The 20,116-nt window shown below is 45.9% G+C and overlaps 1 protein-coding gene across 5 annotated transcripts in view; it reads right to left on the bottom strand.

Moving 5' to 3' along the window:
- Window positions 1-19,884, bottom strand: part of SPATS2L (spermatogenesis associated serine rich 2 like) — a 60,436-nt gene extending 40,552 nt beyond the window's left edge. For 3 of the 5 annotated variants that reach the window (XM_083349984.1, XM_083349987.1, XM_083349988.1), the window contains exon 1: window positions 19,592-19,884. The gene's annotated coding sequence lies outside the window, so the exon portion shown is untranslated. The remainder of the gene's footprint in view (window positions 1-19,591) is intronic. The other 2 variants (XM_083349985.1, XM_083349989.1) reach the window with 2 other exon arrangements.
- Window positions 19,885-20,116: the final 232 nt, after the last annotated feature.

Genomic DNA, 20,116 nt, shown 5'->3' with positions numbered 1-20,116 from the left:
CCCTTCCACCCGGCTTCGAATGGCCAAGCAGAACGCATGGTCCGGATGACCAAAAAGTCATTAAAGAGAATTTGTAATTGGCAGCATCGGTTGGCAGACTTTTTACTTTACCAACGCACGATACCCTGTACTTCCATGGGCAGAAGCCCAGCAGAACTCAGATGGGGACGGCGCTTAACCACTAAAGTGGAGTGCCTCAGGGTTCAGTGCTCTCGCCCCTCCTGTTCAACATCTATATGAAGCCGCTGGGAGAGATCATCCGTAGCTTCGGGGTGAAATATCATCAATATGCTGATGATACCCAGCTATTCATCTCCACCCCGGACCAACCCAGTGATGCCCTTGATGTGATGTCCCGTTGTCTGGAAGCGGTACAGATTTGGATGGGAGAAAACAGGCTTCGACTCAACCCGGCCAAGACTGAGTGGCTGTACATACCGTCATCTCGTTTAGTCCAAGAGGTTCCATCTCTGACTATAGGAGGAGAGATGTTACCTCCCATTGATAAAGCACGCAATCTGGGCGTCCTCCTAGATCCACGACTCAGTTTTGAAGATCACATTGGAACCGTGGCTAGGGGGGCATTTGCCCAGATTCGTCTTATATACCAATTGCGCCCCTTTTTGGACCGAGATGCCCTACGTACAGTCACCCACGCACTCGTTACCTCCCGTATTGATTACTGTAATGCTCTCTACATGGGGCTGCCCTTGAAGACCACCCGGAGGCTTCAGCTGGTGCAGAATGCAGCTGCACGGGTTGTGATGGGAGCTTCCCGATACTCCCATATTACACCCCTCCTGCGTGAGCTGCATTGGCTACCAGTTGCCCTCCGGGTGAGATTTAAGGTGCTGGTACTTACCTTTAAAGCCCTACATGGCTTAGGTCCGGGATACTTGCAGGACCATCTGCTGCCGGGAACAAATTCCCATCGTCCAGTACGCTCACACAGAGAAGGCCTCCTCAGGGTACCGTCAGCTAGGCAATGTCGGCTGGCGACCCCCAGGGGGAGGGCCTTCTCTGTGGGAGCACCAACCCTATGGAATCAGCTCCCCCCTGAGCTTCGGATAGCCCAAAACCTCCAATCCTTTCGCCGCGGCCTCAAAACACACCTGTTCCACCAAGCTGACCTAGACTGACAGGCATTTTAATTAATTTATATTTAGTATTTTTAATTCATTTTTAAATTCTCTAATTTTTTATTGCACTGATGTTCTCAATTTCATTTTATCTTGATTTATGTACTTATTATATGTTTTATTGTGAGCCGCCCTGAGTCCTTCAGGAGATAGGGCGGGATATAAATCCCATCAATAAAATAAATAAATAAATAAATAAAGTGGATCATCTGCATCCAGATTGAGTTGCCTCGGACACAGCACAGCCAAAACCACCGCAGAACTTGCAAGTTGGCAACTGGGTTTGGTCACGGAACTACGGTCAAGGGGCACCATGGGTGGTAATTGTGGTTTGTAAGGTGTCAGGACCACTCTCTTATGAAGTGGTCCTGGAAGACAGTCAAGTGCTACACCGGCACATCGACCAACTGTGCCGGAGGCTAGCGAGCCAGTCACTGGCTCATGACTCACTTGAAAGTCAAACTCAGGAATGTCATGACAGTGGCCTTGCATTGGAGTCTCAAAGTACTGGCGAGACTCCCAGAAGAGGGGACAGGGCACTAGCAGAAAGTGAGTCACCCCTGAATGCAGAGACTGCACCCACTGATTAAAACCGGCTGATGGCTCCGACTTCCAGTCCAGCTGAAACTGTTCCACCAATGGACATTGCCTCAGGTCTACCTGGCCAGACCAGCCAAAGGACATGGGTCTACCCATAGCAAACAGGTCCCATAGTCCCGGTCTACCCAGACAGGGAGGTGAGCTGGTAGACCGGGAACCACTGGCGGTTCCGAGATAATTGGAGTGGTTGCAAAGGCCACCAAAGTATTTGCAGGACTATGTTCAATATTTGAGATTGTGAACTTTCTAGGGGGAAGGGGTGTTATGTATTGATGTAATTAACTTGGAAAACAGTTATAAATGGATAACTGCTGTGTCTGTTTAAACTCCAGACTGGTTGTCTGCAGAATTGTAAGTTTGTGTTTTGGGCAGGAATTACTGCTTTAATTCTATTGGCCGCCGCCTATCAGCGGTCTGTATAAATAGAAGTTGAGTGGAAGTTAGTGCCCCTTCTGCGTTAACCTAATAAACGTTCTGCTGTTAAACTACGCTCGCCTCCTCAATGCCTCACCGATCCCAATACTTAACAGATAGCATTTTGAAAAGGGTATTGTTTGCACTAAAAAGTATATAAAGAATTAGACCATTCATGTTCAAATTCTGGAGAAGCAAAACAAGGAGAAGAAAAAGGAAAAACAAATCACGAGTGAGAGTCATTGAAATTAGTCATGACGATAGGAAGGAAGAAAAATCATTTTTATACAATCATCAGTTGACAGAAATCCTCCAAACTCATGACCCATCCTGTGAAATTATAATTTATATGTCAAAACAATAATTTCACAAAGATTATTTACATACTTAAAACACAATATTTCTTGATGCTTGTTAATAGGCTTGCCTGATAAATGTTAACGTTGCTAAAATCTTAGTAATATCATGTGAAGTTAATATTATTATGCTAGAGAAGAAACACTCTATTCTGAAGTACTTTTCTTCTTAACAGGAATCCTCCAAGGAGCCTTTCTCTGGTTGAAGAAAAATGATTAATTTCTAGAAATATATCCTTATAGCTTGTAATATGAAAAGTTTAATGTTCTATTCCAATCTGTAACTGCAGGTAGCCCTCTTATGATGCATTGTTTAATGATCTTTTCAAAGTATGATGGTCTCAGATGGTCTCAGAAAGGGTCTTTATGGCCTGAAAAGCACTTGTGGCCATTTGAATCATTGCACCCCTCCCCCATAGTCATGTGATTATGATCTGGGTGCTGGTGGGGGGAATAAAATGTTGGTTCCTCTTCATGTTTTCTTGGAAGTCATGGGTTTAACATTTCACTGAAGACAACTGAGGTCATGGGACTAATTTTCAGAAAAAATCTCCATTAGAATATATTTTAAGCACTCAACCCTATGCCCTTCTAAGGTTAAAGTTGTGCATATAACTGGCCGTCTTTTTTTTTTGTTATTTCAAATATAAATACAGAGCCCCTTTCATGCACTATCAAGTTGTTTTTTGTTTTGTTTAAACCTGCTGATTGCCAAACAGGAAAGCTGAAACATGGATGATGTATTTTCTCTCTGTTTGCCCGCAAAATCTGCTGAGCCAGCACCATTATTTCAGATATATTCATTTTTCAGTATTCGCTGCAGAATCCAGACAGAAATAAGAACAATTTTAACACCCCCAACTCAAGCATTTGAACTTGATAGGCTATGACTATAATATATTTGCAGCCAAATTCTGGATTCCAAGTCCTAGAAAACATGGAATCTACGAAGACAAGAGTTCTAAATTATAAGTAACAATGATTTACTTTGCAAATGTTGCAATTAGTTTTACCCCTTAGCAACAAGGGTATTTATAGTGAGTAATGCTCAAAATATCAAAGAATTTGTGCCTAATTTTGAGCATGTCCCTGTTTTGGGTTTAGTTTTATTTCAACTGGACTTTGAAGAATTAGGATAGGAAGAACATTGGTGCTTTGGGGATTGGAGATGCCTCATGACAATACAATGGACAGCCAAGAAAATAAACAATCAAACTGGACTTCTCACTTGAGCCACAAATGTTTAGGCTCAGATTATCCTACTTCAGACACCTTATGCAAAGACCTAGCTCTCTTGGAACAGTGCTGGGATGGGTGAAAGGAAAGAGAAGGAAAGGATTAACAGCAGCAAGGTGGAGGGACTCCGTTCCAGTGTCAATGCATAATTTAATTTAATTTAATTTAATAATTTGATTTCTATACCGCCCTTCTCCCGAAGGACTCAGGGCGGTGAACAGGGCAATACACAATAAAAATCAGATACAAAAATTAAAAAACCATTAAAAAACCATTAAACATCATGCCCATAAAATCAATACATATTAAGATAAAAACTAATTTTAAAAACCCAACCCCATCCCGTCAGACCAGGCCAGCTTGTTTGAAAAAGAATGTTTTAAGATCGCGCCGGAAGGAGCGAAGGTCGGGGGCTATCCGGAGCTCAACCGGTAAGCTGTTCCAAAGGTCTGGCATGCCCACAGAGAACGCTCTCCCCCTGGGGGTCACCAATCGGCATTCTTTGATCGGTGGCACCCTGAGGAGGCCCTCTCTGTGGGAGCGCACTGGACGGAGGGAAGTTGACGCCGGCCGCAGGTGTTGCCGTAGGTAATCCGGACCCATGCCATGAAGGGCTTTGTAAGTCATCACTAACACCTTGGACCTCACCCGGAGAGCAACCGGTAGCCAATGCAGCTCGCGGAGCAAAGGTGTAACATGGGAGTATCGGGAAACTCCCAAGACAACTCGCGCGGCCGCATTCTGCACCAGCTGGAGTCTCCGGGTGGACCTCAAGGGCAGCCCCATGTAGAGAGCATTACAGTAGTCTAGACGAGAGGTCACGAGCGCATGAGTGACTGTGCGCAAGGCATCCCGGTCTAGATAGGGCCGCAACTGGCGCACCAGGCGAACCTGGGCAAAGGCCCCCCTAGTCACAGCTCCAATATGCTCTTCCAAAGAGAGCTGTGAATCTAGAAGGACCCCCAAGTTGCGGGCCCTATCTACGGGGGCTAATAACTCACCCCCCATGGCCAATGATGGAATAATCGGAATTTCCCGGGATGCCGGCACGAACAGCCACTCAGTCTTGTCAGGGTTGAGTCGAAGCCTGTTCCTCCCCATCCAGACCCGGACCGCCTCCAGGCAACGGGACATCACGTCGAGGACATCGCTGGGGTGGTTTGGGGTAGAAATAAAAAGTTGGGTATCATCAGCATATTGGTGATACCCAACTCCAAAACCACGAATGATCTCACCCAGCGGCTTCATATAGATGTTGAACAGGAGAGGCGAGAGAACCGATCCCTGAGGAACTCCACAAATGAGAGGTCTCAAGGTCGCTCTCTGCCCCCCTGCCAACACTGACTGCGAACGTCCCAGAAGGTAAGAGGAGAACCACTGGAGAACTGTGCCTCCCACTCCTAACCCTCTGAGACGCCGCAGCAGGATACCATGGTCGATGGTATCAAAAGCCGCTGAGAGGTCTAAAAGGACTAGGACAGAGGAGCAACCTCTGTCCCGAGCCCACCAGAGATCATTCGCCAGTGCGACCAATGCCGTCTCCGTGCTGTACCCGGGCCTGAAACCCGATTGGTACGGGTCTAGGTAGTCAGCTTCATCCAAGAACAAAGGGAGCTGCTGCGCCACCACGCTCTCAACAACCTTCGCCAAAAAGCGAAGGTTGGAGACTGGACGATAGTTGTTTAAAATTGCTGGGTCCAAGGCAGGCTTCTTGAGGAGGGGTCTCACCACCGCCTCCTTCAAGGCGGAGGGAAAACTACCCTGACTCAAAGAGGCAGTAATCACTGCCTGGAGCCAGCCTCGTGTCCCATCCCGAGCTGCATAAGTCAGCCAGGATGGGCACGGGTCCAACAAACACGTGGTGGAGCTCAGCTTCCCCATGATCTTGTCCACTTCTTCAGGAGTCACAGGATCGAACTCTTCCCAGATTAAATCAACAAGGCCGCCCGTATCCTCTTCGTCAGACTCTGCACAGTCGGAGTCCAAACCGGTCCGGATTCGAGCGATTTTGTCCGACAGAAATCGGCTAAATTCCTCGGCTCGACCCTGCAAGGGTTCCTCCCTCACCTCCTGATTAAGAAGAGAGCGAGTTACCCTAAACAGGGCGGCAGGGCGATTATCTGCGGACGCGATGAGGGTGGCAAAGTGGTTAGACCTAGCCACCCTCAACGCTGCGAGATAAGTTCTCGTAAACGACCTTAGTCGTAACCGGTCGGATTCGGATCGGCTGGACCTCCAACAGCTCTCTAGGCCCCGTCTCCGACGCTTCATCTCACGGAGCTCCATGGAGAACCATGGGGCCCGTTGGGATCTGCGTCGGGTCAAGGGCCGCATGGGTACAACTTGGTCGAGTGCCTCTGTGGCTGCCCTTTCCCAGGCTTCCACTAAGGCATCGACCGAGCTGTGAGCAAAGGAGGCAGGTGGGGGCCCAAGTGCCGTTTGGAACCGCTCAGGGTCCATAAGGCGCCTAGGGCGGAACCATCTTGTTGGCTCAGCAACCCCACGACAGGGAGTGGCAAAACGGAAGACCATCCGCAGGAGATGATGATCGGTCCATGACAGGGGTGAATTAATTGGGGAACCCTCCCCAAGATCATCTAACCACCGTCCGGATAGAAAAACCAGATCGAGCGTGTGACACCCCCCCCCCCGTGAGTTGGGCCCAGAATAACCTGTTTCAGGTCCATGGCCATCATGGAAGCCATGAACTCCCGAGCTAACTCAGATGATCCCCCCAGGGATGGTAGGTTGAAGTCACCCAAAACAATAATTTAATTTAATTTAATTTAATAATATTTATATACCGCCCTTCTCCCTGAGGACTCAGGGCGGTTCACAGGGCAGAATAAAATACTAAATACAAACGTTAAAACAAGATTAAATAATTGCCCATATTAAAACAGTTGGAATCAAATTCTAAAACACCAAGTTAAAATTAAAACACAAGAATAAAAACCCCACCAATCCCCATCAGGCTAGGCCGGCTTGAACAAACAGAAACGTCTTGAGATCGCGACGAAAGGAGCGAAGATCGGGCGCCATCCGGAGCTCTACCGGTAGCTGATTCCACAGCTCCGGAGCGCCCACAGAGAAGGATCTCCCCCTGGGGACCACCAATCGACATTCTCTGATCGGTGGCACCCTGAGGAGGCCCTCTCTGTGGGAACGCACAGGGCGCAGGGAGCTTGATGCCGGCAGCAGATGTTCCCTAAGGTACTCCGGCCCCATGCCATGAAGGGCTTTAAACACTGTTACCAGTACCTTGCAGAACGGTTGGCGGAACCCCCCTAGTTTCCAACCGAGCCGATAAACCCACCCCCCTCCCTAACCCCTCAAAACATTTAGCTAAAAAACACACCAGGGGCCTCTTGTTAAATTTGGAAGAGAGGCTCCTGTCCCTGCCCAGCCATCTCTCGGGGTCCCAATAATTGGGCCTGTCATCAAGAGGTCTGATGGAAAGGCAGGCGGGTCGCACCCAGGAGAGGGGGGCACCCCTGAGCGCCAGTAAGGCTGTGCTGGAGTAAGATAAAACCATTAGTCCGGGGGAGTCCAGTCAGGCAGTCCATCAGTCAAAAGTTGGAAAGCTGAAAAGCTGGTCAAGAGTGTCCAAGGTCAAGATTGTCCAGTTCACCAGCTCCCTGCCACTGAGCTGGGTACCAATCAGATGACTCCGAAATAGAACAGGCACCTCCCTCTCACGAAGGGCAGTTTGGGGAACTCAACCACCAACCCTGAGAGGATATCGAGAAGCTCAGGCAGGGCTGCTGCCACGTGTCTAGGTGAAACATACACCAACAGCAAGCCCAACTGAGCTCTGGGACCACATCTCAGGAGGAGGGACTCACACCCGGCTATCTGGACTGTGGTGGCCTCCCGCGGACATAGGGTCTCCCTCACAACAACTGCCACTCCACCGCCCCTACCCTGAGCCCTAGGCTGGTGCAGCACCCGGAAACCTGATGGGCTAAGATCAACCAGGGGGACTCCGTCCTCTGGGCCCAACCAGGTCTCCGTGATGCAAGCCAGGTCCGCATGCTCCTCCTCAATCAGATCACGGATGAGAGGTGCTTTATTCATAATGGACCTGGCATTGAAATACACGAGCCTGAGCTCAGGTGGCTGCACATCCTCGCTCCCGGTACCACGTGCTGAAATCAGAGGGTCGGAGTGCATCACCGCTTGAAGACAGCGGGGACGCACCCCCGGGAATTGATGTGGCCCTCTGTTCCTACACCTGCGGCCATTCCCAACCGCCGTGGAAATAGATAATCCCACACCCCGCCCCGGGGCCCCGTAGGCCCCCAGCCCAACTCCCACCACGGCGCGATCAATCCCTGACCTGGTCTGAGAAACGGTTGGCGGAACCCCCCTAGTTTCCAACCGAGCCGATAAACCCACCCCCCTCCCTAACCCCTCAAAACATTTAGCTAAAAAACACACCAGGGGCCTCTTGTTAAATTTGGAAGAGAGGCTCCTGTCCCTGCCCAGCCATCTCTCGGGGTCCCAATAATTGGGCCTGTCATCAAGAGGTCTGATGGAAAGGCAGGCGGGTCGCACCCAGGAGAGGGGGGCACCCCTGAGCGCCAGTAAGGCTGTGCTGGAGTAAGATAAAACCATTAGTCCGGGGGAGTCCAGTCAGGCAGTCCATCAGTCAAAAGTTGGAAAGCTGAAAAGCTGGTCAAGAGTGTCCAAGGTCAAGATTGTCCAGTTCACCAGCTCCCTGCCACTGAGCTGGGTACCAATCAGATGACTCCGAAATAGAACAGGCACCTCCCTCTCACGAAGGGCACAGATCTACCATGGGATGGACAAATACCAACTCAGAAAGGCATACCTCCCTAGATCTCTCACCTCTAGGGAGGCAGCAGATGGTGGTTGGTACAGATGATAACATATACGAGCTGCCCTCTCACAGAGGCTCGTCCAGGACCTTCTTGCTTCAGTAGGGACCATAGAGAGAGAAAGAGAAGAGCAGCAGTTATCAAGGTTAACTTGAGGGTAACCATAGTTAGGTTGGAGAGCAGAGTTCATCTCAAGGCGGGAAGAGCAAAGTGGGGAGAGCAGGAGACGCCGGACGGCAGATCGATGGACCCCGATGCAGGGGGCTGAAAACCATAGGCAAAAAGCACGTCACCCAGCCAGCCACACACAGCACCTGAAGTCAGGCAATCCCACGCCAGCCGCAGGCCTCCCCGGTCGAAAACAAGCCAAAATAACTTCAAACAATCCTCCACAGACCGCGCAGAGGCCACGAGCCTGCAAAACGCTCCCCATTCCGCTCGCTGTCAATCACTCCACCGTTCTATCCCAACGCCGAGTCAGTCTCCATTTCAGCAAACGGGTATATCGGAGGCCACTCTAGACCGCGGCTCTATCAGTCCCGAGGATCCACCATTCGGAGCCCTCCAAGCCGCGGCTCCTCCCAGCTCCACCAGGGCCTCCGAGATGAAGACACCGAAGCTTAGTTGGAAAATGGAGGGCTGTAGCTCCAACAACATGCCGCCTCTTCTCTCTCTCAGATCAATCAACTCTCCGAGCCACGACACAGAAGAAAAACATCTTCGCGGGCTCACAGGAACCCCAGAAGACCGGTAAGGACGCCAAAACTGGAAACATTCCACGGAGCTCAGCCCAGCACCTCCGCCATCATGGGCATGCGCAATTAAACCACTCATCATGCAGATCATGGTCACTAAGGGTCAACACTGACTTGACGGCACATCATCAACCATCAAATGAATCAGTTTCTTTCAACAACTGCTAATAATGATCGTCCTTACACTGCCTTGGTGGAGCAGTGGGCTAATGCCTCCTTAAGTAACACCAGCTGCCTGCAATTAGTGCAGGTTCGAGTCCCGCCAGGCTCAAGGTTGACTCAGCCTTCCATCCTTCCGAGGTAGGTAAAATGAGGACCCAGATTGTTGGGGGCAATTAAGCTGACTTTGTAATAATGCCGCTTGGTGTGTGTGTGAAAGCCCTAATAAGCAGGCATATACATAGAATGAAGGCTGCTGCTAAGCTTGTAAGCCGCCCTGAGTCTTCGGAGAAGGGCGGGATATAAATGGAATTAAAATAAAATAAATAAATAAATAAAAGTGCACAGGGAGTGCAATAATCTTTTTAATAATTTTTATTGCCAATATATTACAGAATTTACATATATTAACATCTTAGCAGACCTTATAACACTCAACTGATGGACTACCTTGCTGAAGTTTTATATCTAATCTCAGGGCTTTTTTTCTTCATAGAACTCTCAGAACGGAGTTCCGGCACCTTTTTTGGATGGAACTTTGTAGGGTAGGCAAGGTGGGTTGTATGACATTTGTGAGTTCCGGCACTTTTTTCTTTTACAAAAAAAGCACTGTCTAATCTTGTAGCCTTTAAAAACAAAAACTCTTTTTCTCATATATACTTGCACTAAAACAGGAATATCCAACGAAAAAGTACTTTGGTATTTTTCTGTTCTGATATTTTTTTTTCCACTCAGTACCAGCTCAAAAACAAGCAGAATACCACAATGTTGTTAAGGGCTGTTATTTAACTTAGCATGTCATTTCAAGCAAAATACCAAGTGGTTAAGAGATCAAAACATTCTTTGGGAACTCTTCCTTATAGCTGGTGCTTCCTTTTCATATTGCATTTCTCTCTATATAAAGTATATATTTTTGTAACTTCAATGTATGTCATCCAAATATCCCGATTTAAAGGCTGTCGTTCTCAACATCAATGTAAAGATACAGTAAATCTCCCCATTCTGTTGACTATGATGTATTTTAAATAAAATTTCTTACTTATTTCCTACAACTGCATTTAAGTGTAAAATCAGCACTGCAAATCTACATCTATTTTTTTAATCATGTTTTCCTTTTTCTTAATAAATGAGAGGCCAACCTGTCTTATATAGCTACCCATGATATCTCACTTCCCAGCTGTTTGCTCTATATTGAAATCTGGAACACCTCCCCCCAAAGATTGGAGGGTTGAGCTGATTTGCCTTTGATTTAGTTGCAGCATCAATGAAAGCAATAAAGAGCTAGTTTGGGGATTCTGTTTCAAGGTTTTTATGATGCTGTGCCTCATAGCTTCTTCCAGCTCCTGAACCTCATTTCTTGGGAAAAATAATGCTAGGCAAAAGCTTCACAGCTCCCCCTCAGTAGCTCATACAAAACCACAATGGGTGGGATTAAAAAATTATTTTGTCAATTTCCCTCTGCAACACTGGGCCAGCTGGAGGGCAAAAAAAAAAAGATTTCTTTCACTTTTGTGAAATGAAGTTCTGAGGGTTTTTTAAGCTGGAGCAATAGCTTTCACTCTTCAGCTTTTCAACTCTGCTGATGTGAAGAAAAATAACAGGACACCTTCCACTTTCTTCTGAGATTATAAGGGTTGAGTAACACAGTGGTTGGAAAAATCTTGGAAAAGATACTCAATATCCCCATCACCAGGTTTGAAAAGAAATAATAAATAAATGGTTGGGAAATATTGTGACAATATTTATGGCCAAGCTATATTTGACTAATATTGCTAAAAATATTGCACCAGTGTTAGGATCTGTGTATTGAAATAAATTTCCCTTTTACAATGGAAAAAAATTAATGGAAGAAAAACATTTTTAGAATTAACACGCAAACATCAGCCTAAGCCTGCTAAACGTCTTGTGTTCTGAAACTGTAAAGGTAAAGGTAAAGGTTCCCCCGCACATGCGTGCTAGTCGTTTCCAACTCTAGGGGCCGGTGCTCATCTCCGTTTCAAAGCCGAAGAGCCAGCGCTTGTCCGAGGACGTCTCCGTGGTCATGTGGCCAGCATGACTAGACGCCAAAGGGGCACGGAACGCTGTTACCTTCCCACTGTAGTGGTTCCTATTTTTCTACTGAAACTGTACAATAATTCAAAATGAAAATTGGATGAATGCTGTTCTCCTGGTCATGCTATAGTCTCTCCCCTCCTTCTCTTATCAAACATACATACAATACCTTAATAAGCAACATTTTATAAGAAGGGTCAATGTGTTTAATTATACTCTGTGTGCAAAATGCCCTACTTTGCATTTTTAATATTGCGTATAAAAGATGGTTCCAATTAACTTAATGAGGAGAAATTTTGTCCCATAAGGGAAAATTGTTATGCCAGCATGTGTCTGTGTTTATTTATTTCCTTGGTTGAACCTCTAGTGGCTATCACTCTTAAATATTGGGGCTTTTGACTTTGCCTTAAAATGTAATTATTCCTTTTCATCAAGAAATATTGGCCTCATGACTTTTAAAATCCATGGGGCTTTAAACAAACAAAGGAATTAATTAATCAACAATTTATCAAAACAGCCATCATTGCAAATAATATTAAAAGAGATTTATTATTTATATATTTAGGGGGAGTCCTAAAAATACTGGCTCAAAAATTAGCATGGAAAGAAGCACTGTGCTGGGATAGATGCATGAACTATTCATTAACTAGTTCAAGTCCCGCCTTAGCCATGAAAGCCAGCTGGGTAACTTTGGGCCAAGTCACTCTCTCAGCCCAACCCACCTCACAGCTATGGGGAAAATAGAAGGAGGAAGGAATATTGGACTTGTTAGCCGCCTTATTTGCAAAAATAATAAAGGAGGGATATAAACAAACCAATCAGTCCCAAGGTGGAATACTCAAAAAAGCAACAGAAAGCACCAGATCATAAAGAACTGGTGAGTTCTGTTTTACAGTTAAGATATATTCTTTTGGTGCAAATTCCCTAAAGCTGAAATGGAATAAGGGGGAATCTCCCCTTTTGCTTCATTTCTTTTTAAATATAGAAGCCAGCGGTTAATGTCTGAGGGCTGAGCTTACTACAAGTAGTTTAGTATATTTGGATATGTGGTTTTTGGTTTGGTTCTTTTCCGATTTAGCAATGTTGCTCTTTTGTTACCACAAAATGTGGACAGGATTATGCGTAGACTGAGCGCTACAACTTGTCTATTGGACCCATGTCCCTCCTGGCTGGTTTCGGCCGCCGGAGAAGTGACAGGGGGCTGGCTCCAGGCAGTTGTCAACGCTGCATTGATGGAGGGTGTCTTCCCCTCCGCCTTAAAAGAGGCGGTGGTGAGGCCCCTTCTCAAGAAGCCTGCCCTGGACCCAGCCTCCTTGAATAACTATCGTCCTGTCTCCCACCTTCGGTTTGTAGCGAAGGTTGTTGAGAGTGTTGTGGTATGTCAGCTCCCGCAATTCCTGGATGAAGCGGACTATCTGGACCCGCACCAGTCTGGTTTCAGGCCAGGTTACAGCACAGAAACGGCATTGGTCGCACTGGTAGATGATCTCTGGCTGGCCCCGGGGTTGTTCCTCTGTCCTGATCCTACTTGACCTCTCAGCGGCTTTTGATACCATCAACCATGGTATCCTGCTGCGATGACTTGGGGGGTTAGGAGTGGGAGGCACTGTTCTACGGTGATTCTCCTCCTACCTCTCAGGCTGCTCACAGTTTGTATTGGCAGGGGGGCAGAGATCTAACCCAAGGCCCCTCACTTGCGGGGTGCCTCAGGGGTCGGTTCTCTCCCCCCTCCTGTTTAACATCTATATGAAGCCGCTGGGTGAGATCATCCATGGCTTTGGGGTGAGGTATCACCAATATGCGGATGATACCCAGTTGTTCATCTCCACCCCGAGCCAACCCTGTGATGCCCTTGACATGATGTCCCGGTGCCTGGAGGCGGTGCGGGTCTGGATGGGAAGGAACAGGCTCAGCTGAACCCCTCCAAGACCGAGTGGCTGTGGATACCGGCATCTTGTATTGTCCAACATGTTCCATCTCTTTTGATGGGGGGGAGGTATTGCCCCCCTCAGAAAGGGCCCACAACTTGGGTGTCCTCCTGGATTCACGGCTTAACTTGGAGAATCATCTAACTGCTGTGACCAGGGGGGCCTTCGCACAGGTTCGCCTGGTGCACCAGTTGTGCCCCTTTTTGGACCGAGATGCCCTATGCACGGTCACCCACGCCCTTGTCACTTCTTGCCTGGATTACTGCAATGCTCTCTACATGGGGCTGCCCTTGAGGTGTACCCAGAGGCTTCAGCTGGTGCAAAATGCGGCCGCACGGGTGCTTATGGGAGTTTCTTGATACTCCCATGTTACACCACTCCTGCGCGAGCTGCATTGGCTTCCGGTTGCCCTCCGGGTGCGATTCAAGGTGCTGGTAATTACCTTTAAAGCCCTACATGGCTTAGGCCCGGGGTACTTGCGAGACCACCTGCTGCCATTGTCAACCTCCCATTGCCCGGTTTGCTCCCACAGAGTCAGCCTCCTCAGGGTGCCGTCGGCTAAGCAATGCCGGCTGGTGACCCCCAGGGGGAGAGCCTTCTCTGTGGGCGCGCCGACCCTCTGGAATGAGTTGCCTCTGGAGCTGCGGATGGCCCCTGACCTTCGGTCCTTCCACTGTGACCTGAAGACATGGATGTTCCAACAATCGGGCCTGGACTGACTATAGTTTTAAATTTGGTTTTATTGGGTTAATTGTTATGTATTTATTACATTTCCTGTTTAATTCTTTTTTAAATTTTGTATTTTATGTTTTTTTAACTTTTTATTGTTGTGAGCCGCCCTGAGTCCTTAGGGAGAAGGGCGGCATATAAATTTAATAAATTCAATTCAATTGAAAAAATAAAACAGGGTAGTTACTTAAGCAAATGCTGTAACTGGAACCCCATTCTTTTCAGTGGTAATTTTATCTAAGAACCAAAAAACCAGCATTAATTGTGATTAAATATTAGTTACAGAATATTTTAAACCATGATACCCTTAATATTTTCAAATTATTCACGTACCCTTAAATATCTTGGGGAAAAGATAAGTTTTCCCACATATAACGGGCACTTTCCTATTACCACCTTTTTCACCCTCCAAGCCCTCAAAAGAATCTTGAAAGTGATCTGTGATATTCATAATTTCTTCTCGATTTGTAAACTGGATAGAAATCACTGCAGCAACCAAACTACCACAGATTCTGCACCAACAAAATTCTTTTTGCACAACACAGGGAAACAAGAGAAAACGCAATAGGTTGGTTTTGCACACTGGTTGTTTCCATACTAAAAAGGGGGGGAACAAAAACAAAGCCTTGCTAACTTTCACCACCCATTGAAAGAGGATTTTTGGGTGGAATTATTGAGGGAAAGCTAGTAAGCCCTGAAAATAGCCATTTCCTTACTGGAAGTATAGGAATTGTGAGATGTGAAACAAAGAGGTCTCTATTGGATCAAAGGTAGCAGCATTGTCTTTAAAATGCCCAACCAACTAAACCCAAATTAGCTCCTAATGCAGTTGACCTACTTGAAAAGAAATAAGCTCAGCTCTACAATATAACTATATTGATATCATGGGAACTCAGAAGTCTAGAGCTGCTTTTAAGTGGGCACAGAATTCTTGTGTGGAAGAGTGCAATCTTCAATATACTTCTAAAATGCCAGGAAACCAACAAAGCTGGGATTCCTCAAGGCTCAAACTCAAAGTAACTTAAACCCCGACTGAAGAAAGCATTCCTAATGGTTTATATTAATTATAAATATTCTTGTAGATTATTAATAACTCATCAGAAACTTACAGCAAACACTGCACCATTGTCTACCATTCTAGGGGAAAATGCATACTTTTGGAGTCTTTCAAACACAATTTCTATTCTAAGATTATATCTGATTTTTGGTTCTTAGCATATTTTCATATGGTTGTTTCTATTTTGTTTTCCCTTTACAATCCCTTACAACATATTTGAAGGAAACCTTTTGTGCCAGTTTCAAAATATTAATCATTTTTCAAGCCCCTGGAGCTGCCACAGCTCTAGGCATAACAAAAACACCCTTGCCCCATTCCACACAAAACAAGATAAATTATTTGCCAGCAAATTCTCCTCCTCTGTGTTTTTAATACATGGCTACATTTTTCTGACTATGTGCAAATAGACACAAACAGACACATTATAAAATGTAGCCATACTGCTGTGACGACACAAACTTTTCTATTAAGAAGTTTCTGCTAGCTACAATGATGGAATGGTAACATGGCAGTATTTTTACAACTGCATTATTTGCACAATTGTGCTAATCTGATTTCTAGAGCCTGTAGGGCAGAGCTCCCCAATCTTTTGGGCACCAGGGACCGGTTACGTGGAGAGAGGTTTTTCCGTGGACTGGAGGGGGCATGATTTTGTGTGCTGCTTGCATCCTGCGGATGGGTCTTTCCTTGTTTGTGCAGACTGGTTGCTGGCATGCCGTCGCCCGGTACTGGTCCACGGACCAGGGGTTGGGCACCACTGCTCTAGGGTTATGACTGAGAAAGAGTGAATTAATGGCTCACTTAAACTAGAGGGGGTGGGAATGAGGTTGAGGCAAGAGAACCCTTCATGCTGTTTCCACAAACAAGGAAAATCAACCTTTAATCAATTGTGTTTATCGGTCATGAGAAGAGTTCAGAACACGATCACTTAGAACAGTGATTCTCACACAACCTGTGGTCCACGGACCCCTGGAGGGCCGCAATGTCATCACAGAAGGTCTGTGAAGGCTTGAAATGTTATGATCTAATCTTGAGTTAAGTCTTGGGGATCCATGGCCACAAAAGGAATTAAAGGGGGTCCGTGGTGAAGAAAACCACTGCCTCTATCCCTTCCTTTGTGAAAGCTGCAGTGAAGACTGATGATGGACAAAGGAATTAGGATGCATGGCAAAACAAGAGCAGGACCACAAGTCCCAACAAAGTCAAACAAAAGAAACAAACAAGAAAGCTTTACTCAATTTTAGTTATACTGGAAGGAAGCCAGAACATTTATTCCTTCTAACAACTGAAAGAAATTGGAATAGGCAGGTCTGAACAAGAAGTGGCAGGAGGGCCCACAGTCTATTATGGACATATTTATGGGACATTTACAAGGAAACATTCTAAGGAAAAGTCCATTTCAGTCTATAAATATAAATTATATAACATAGATACAGAGTAGGTTTATTTATACATATTCATTCAAAATAATTCTGGACTCTTACAATGTACTCACATAGCTAAGGTTATCTATATGGGGCTTGGAAACTTCAACTGAAGGTTGTCAATAGATTGGAAAGAGGTTTGTCTACAGGGAGCATGGAATTCCCTGCTCTGAAATTTTTAACTGATGAAGAGTCTGGTTCAAGTTCAGTTCAAGTAATGGTTATAATCTGGAAAGGGAAGTTGAGAAGACTACCTTCACCCTTAGCAGCCTGCCCTGGTATTCATATCTTCAACAGAGGAGGCAATTTAAGAGATGACATTCTCATTCAGGTTTTTGAGCGCCTTAGCAAAAAAAAAAATCAAACTAATAAAAAGTATTTTTCAAGTAGGCTGTGGCTGATCAAGTTAGAAGTGATTTTCTAGTTTTTTCCCCCCTAGTGTGTGTGCTAATGATGTTTTAGTTGTATTTTTAATGTTATGATTTAACATTATTGGTTGGCTGCCATGACCACCATCTGTTTGTGGAGAAACAGGATATAACTCAGATAAATCTTATATTACCATCCATTGCTTAATGGAATTAACTGAACAATTCTAAGTAATTTGGGATCTTATTTGAAATGGAGGAAGGTGCAGACGGCCTTACGTAAGTATCTGCTGAAAAAGTAGATTCTCTGTATTCAACCTAACATATTTAACACAGCAAATACCTGAATTAGGAGATTTACTAAAAATGTCATGTTTTTGTCTTAATTATGTTTCTAGGTTCAGGGTCAGAGAAACAGCATTCAGAACCAGGGCTAGATTACAATTCCTCACTGAATGTTTCTATAATATTAACAAGGCAAGACATATATTAGGAAATATCCAGTTATTGGGAATATCTATTATTTTAAGTTAGTATCACATTTTTTTACATTTGACAGTGTTATTTGTTTTTTGTTTTTTTAAATCCCATTTATATCCTGCCCTTCTCCGAAGACTCAGGGCGGCTTACAATCTAAGAAGCACAACTCAATGTGCTTAGCAATAGCCTTCATTCTATGTATATGCCTGCTTATTAGGGCTTTTGGCCCCCACCCAAGCGGCATTTTTACAAAGTCAGCTTATTGCCCCCAACAATCTGGGTCCTCAATTTACCTACCTCGGAAGGATGGAAGGCTGAGTCAACCTTGAGCCTGGTGGGACTCAAACCTGCACTAATTGCAGGCAGCTGGTGTTACTTAAGGAGGCATTAGCCCACTGCTCCACCAAGGCTCCCGTTTTTATTCCATTGCACTCTCATTTCCATAATGCTTCAGGGGTCTATGTGTATAATTAATTACTTCTCAAGCAACCCAATTCCTGCTTCTGACACTACATTTTTTCCTTCTCTAGAACCCTGTTCTCATCCCCAAATAAATAATTAAATGGCCCTCTCCTAAAGCATGATGAAAAGCCCCAAACACTGCAAGGAAGCTCCAAAGTTTAAATCAGCGGCCATCTGCCTTTTTGTCAAAGATTAAAGACTCATAGGGTTACTGTATCTTTTTAGCAACATTTTTGCATGTGCAGCTGTGGATTAAATAAAATTATATGAGAATACATAGAAATAACACTGGCTCATGTTTGTATCCTGTAGTGAGTGGATACTATTGAAATACAAACCCTTTTTTTAAGGCACGTAATCGGAAATGTTGGCCAATGACATATCAACTTGGCATCTCAAAATGCAACAGTATTTGCATTTGTAATAGCATGTGAACAAACAAGTTCTCCTCCTATTCTTCCCACCTATCAACAGAGAAACCAGCAATTGTAATTGAGTTACAAACCTAAGCAAAAAAAAAAATTCTAAATAAGATGTGTATGCATTTTGAAAGTAGGGGAAAAAAATGCAATCCTCCTGTTGCTCTCAGTAAAGAGTTAACGAATCTCAAGACTGTGGCAGTAAAAAAATGTAATATAAAGAAGGACGAGGAATGTGAACAGCTCCTGAAATCATAGTTTTAAAAAGCCAGAATCTTGATGGAAATCAGGGAAACCATTCATTCACCATTCCATTTGCCTTTTAACTTAAGCAGAATTCTGCAGTTACAATTTTGAGCGGCTCCACTTAAAAAATATAACGCAACCTTTCCTGAAAAATATTGCAGCTTTGCAGCTTTGCTGCCCTGATACCTGACTGCAGTTTTCAGAAGCTACCCAATCAATCACGTTTTCAAGCCACCTCGAACACACACACACACACACACTTTAGAAAGTACCTTATTCGGGGGAGGGGGGGCAGTTACAGCAAGGGAGTTGAAAATACAAGAATTAATGTAGGTGCCTCGTCAGATTCCTACTTGCGGAGCATTAATACTGTACAGCGCTGTAGTGCAAAACGAAACTCAAAAACAAAACAGGGTTAACAGTTCCTGCCTAGTGAGTTAATAAGCAAACATCTCTGGGCTTCCCACGCACGCTCCGATATGATCCAAGAATGCCTCCAGGATCACGCCCCTTTACTGCTTTTCAGGGATCGCTGTGCCATTTCCTCAAAAGTGCAACACTGCGATCACCCCGGCTCTTGAAAGAATACAAGAGAGTAACAGTGCAGAAAGTGTGTCTTTGTTCGTGCGTGTATGTGTGTGTGTGTGTGTGACACAGGGAGGGAAGGGAGGGGGAGGGGGGAGAGGGAGAAGTGGGCCACCTACCCCAATAATTTCCCGTTCAACAATTAAACTCGATTCTGTTCTCTTTCTTCGCCCCGCTCCTCCCAGCGCCACCCATTTAATTCCAATTCGCTTTGACCCAAGACAACCAGAGCTGGTCTGAAGGGCGAACCCGCGAGTATTTCCCTCCACCGGTAATGCTGGATTCCAGCTCCTCCAGGGTCTCCCATCCGTTTCCCCCGAATTCATTTTGTCACCGTTTACCTTCGGATGGGGCAGCAAAGCAGAAAGGCAGCCGGGGTCGGAGCGCTTGCCGCGGTTGCCTTACCTGGCGGTCCGGTCCCGCCTGAGCGACGCGGCCCGGGGCAAGGCGAGACGGGACTTCCCAACGAGCAGCAGCAACAGGACAGCGAGAGGCGAGTGGCGAAGTAGAAGGGTTGATACCAAAGAGGCGGCGTCTTCCTTGACTGTCGTTTCCCTGGAGCAGGGTAGCTGGACGCGGGCGGGCGGGCGGGCGAGCGCCGTCCTTTCCGTTCAAGCTGGGCTTCTACAAGCGATTCAAGTTCCCTCGGCTCGTCAGTCAAGCCCAGATGAGCCCTCCTCGGTCACTCCCAGCTCGCAGGGTTTTCCCCTCCCTTCCTCTATACCAGGGGTCGGCAACCTCGGCTCTTTTATGACTCGTGGACTTCAACTACCAGAATTCCTGAGCCAGCTATGCTGGCTCAGGAATTCTGGGAGTTGAAGTCCACGAGTCATAAAAGAGCCGAGGTTGCTGACCCCTGCTCTATA

This window comes from Vipera ursinii, assembly GCF_947247035.1.
Source record: "Vipera ursinii genome assembly, chromosome: 1".
NCBI lineage: Eukaryota > Metazoa > Chordata > Lepidosauria > Squamata > Viperidae > Vipera > Vipera ursinii.
This window is presented reverse-complemented; position numbering and strand designations above follow the sequence as displayed.